Below are 1,992 nucleotides of genomic sequence, written 5' to 3'. Positions count from 1 at the left end.
TGTGGACAAGTTCGACATTTTGTTAATGTTTCTGTAAGAGGCTTCATCATAAAATTGAACTGTAAAATTACTTTAAATGTAATATATATAACACAAAATGAGTTTTTAGGAAATTTGTTTGTTATAAATTATCCAAAATCTATAAACAAATCCCCCTAACTTGTATTTTATTTAAAGTAATAAGTTTATATCATACAAATAAATTTCAAGTATGAAAAGTGCATTATTGCAATAATATCTCTTTGCAAGTCCAAAATTCTTGGTTTATAATAAAACCATAAAGTTTTTTTTGTTTCTTTTTTTTTTTTAAAGTAAACCCATCACCCATAAGTGTCATCTACTGCATAAGTCCAACATCTTAAAGTGTTGCACAGAAACATGTCTGGAAGCAATGTATAATTGAAAAGAAAGTATTTGTGAGTTTACCATTTCACATTATCATCACTAGGNTCCTCTCCTTTCCAGATGGAAGCTCACACCCATGTAACACTCCTCATAGGTCAGCCAACCTGTGCAATTAACAGTCCTCACAGGTCAGCCGTTCTATGGGGTTGCCCCTTGCATGTTTCCAAAGTCATCATCTTCTTCATGTGTTCTCTTCACACTACCTGTGGTACCAGAATGAACAGCTACGGACCTTTCTATTTGGAGTGATGACATCATCTGTATTGTTAATTTTGCTAAGTAGATGGCTTCATATTCCTGAAGTTGGTGGACAAATCCAGCATTGGGATTAATACAAAATCTCCTTTCTTGGACATAAGCAAATGCATCTCTGTATTTCATCCCAAACGTCTCCATGATGTATGCAATGACAAAGGCCTGCATTCCCATGGACAAGAACTTTTCCTCCATTTTGTAAGCTTCTATCAATAAACTCTTTAGTAATAGGGAAAAAAAGGTATTATGTTTTCAACTGGATTATCAGCAATATCCAAAACTAAATATCTAAATAATTGTTGAAAGTTTGGTTTAATAAAGTTTGCTTCAACATTTTGCCATATGCAAATTATATGAGTTATGCCATGTTTCTGAAGTATAGGTAGCTTGCTTTTCATAGCAGAAGAGTATGGGCCTAAGAACAATCCAGGCAAAACTTCCTGCATCTCTTGTCTCATAGGGTAAGTCCACTCCTCAGCATCCTCTTTGCACTGCGGAAGCTAGGAGAACTTCAGTTTCCCCGGCCTTCCTTCATGGTCCCAGGGCCCTAGTGGGTGGGCGCTGTACATCTGGCAGCTCTCCGGGCTGACAGAGGATACAAGGGAAGGAGGGCAGGCAGACAGGGGTTGGTGGGAGGGGTGTTGCAGCTGACGTGCTGCTGGCTCACAGCAAGCACTCTAGGACCACAGGGTCCAAGCTGCTGAGACAGGAGGGCAGAGGGCAGGGTGGTGCACTGCCAGCCACCATGCTGCGGCCCTATCCCTCTGATAGGTCTCTGCCCCCCCCCATTTGTAGATTCTTGATCTTACATTTTTATAATAATTGCTTGAGGTGAGGGATCGTGATTCCACCTGAGATTATTTTTTCTTTTGTTTCTTTTTTTGTTTTTTTTCGAGACAGGGTTTCTCTGTGTATCCTTGGCTGTCCTAGAACTAACTCACTTACTCACTTTGTAGCCCAGGCAGGCCTCAAACTCAGAAATCAGCCTGCCTCTGCCTCCGGAGTGCTGGGATTAAAGGTGTGCTCCACCACGCCTGGCTCCACCTGAGATTCTTTTATTGTTGAGAATGCTATCTTAGATTTTTTGGTATTCCAGATGGATTTGCAAATTGCCCTTTCTAACTCTGTAAAGAACAGAGTTGGAATTTTGATGGGGATTTCATTTTATCTGTAGATTGCTTTTGGCCCGATAGCCTCATTTACTATATTAATCCTGCCAATCCATGAGCATGGTAGATCTTTCCATCTTTTTTATTCTTTCCAATTTTTATGAGGTATTTTCTTCATTTACATTTCAAATACTATCCCAAAATTCACCTATACTCTCCCCCC

At 39.7% G+C, this 1,992-nt stretch overlaps 1 pseudogene; it reads right to left on the bottom strand.

Moving 5' to 3' along the window:
* Positions 1 to 543: 543 nt before the first annotated feature.
* The window catches only part of LOC110288220, a 3,030-nt pseudogene continuing 1,581 nt past the window's right edge, over positions 544 to 1,992 (bottom strand).

This window comes from Mus caroli, unplaced genomic scaffold (genome assembly GCF_900094665.2).
Source record: "Mus caroli unplaced genomic scaffold, CAROLI_EIJ_v1.1 scaffold_23654_1, whole genome shotgun sequence".
Taxonomy (NCBI): domain Eukaryota; kingdom Metazoa; phylum Chordata; class Mammalia; order Rodentia; family Muridae; genus Mus; species Mus caroli.
The sequence above is the reverse complement of the archived record's forward strand: the minus strand, read 5'-3'. Positions and strand labels throughout refer to the sequence as shown.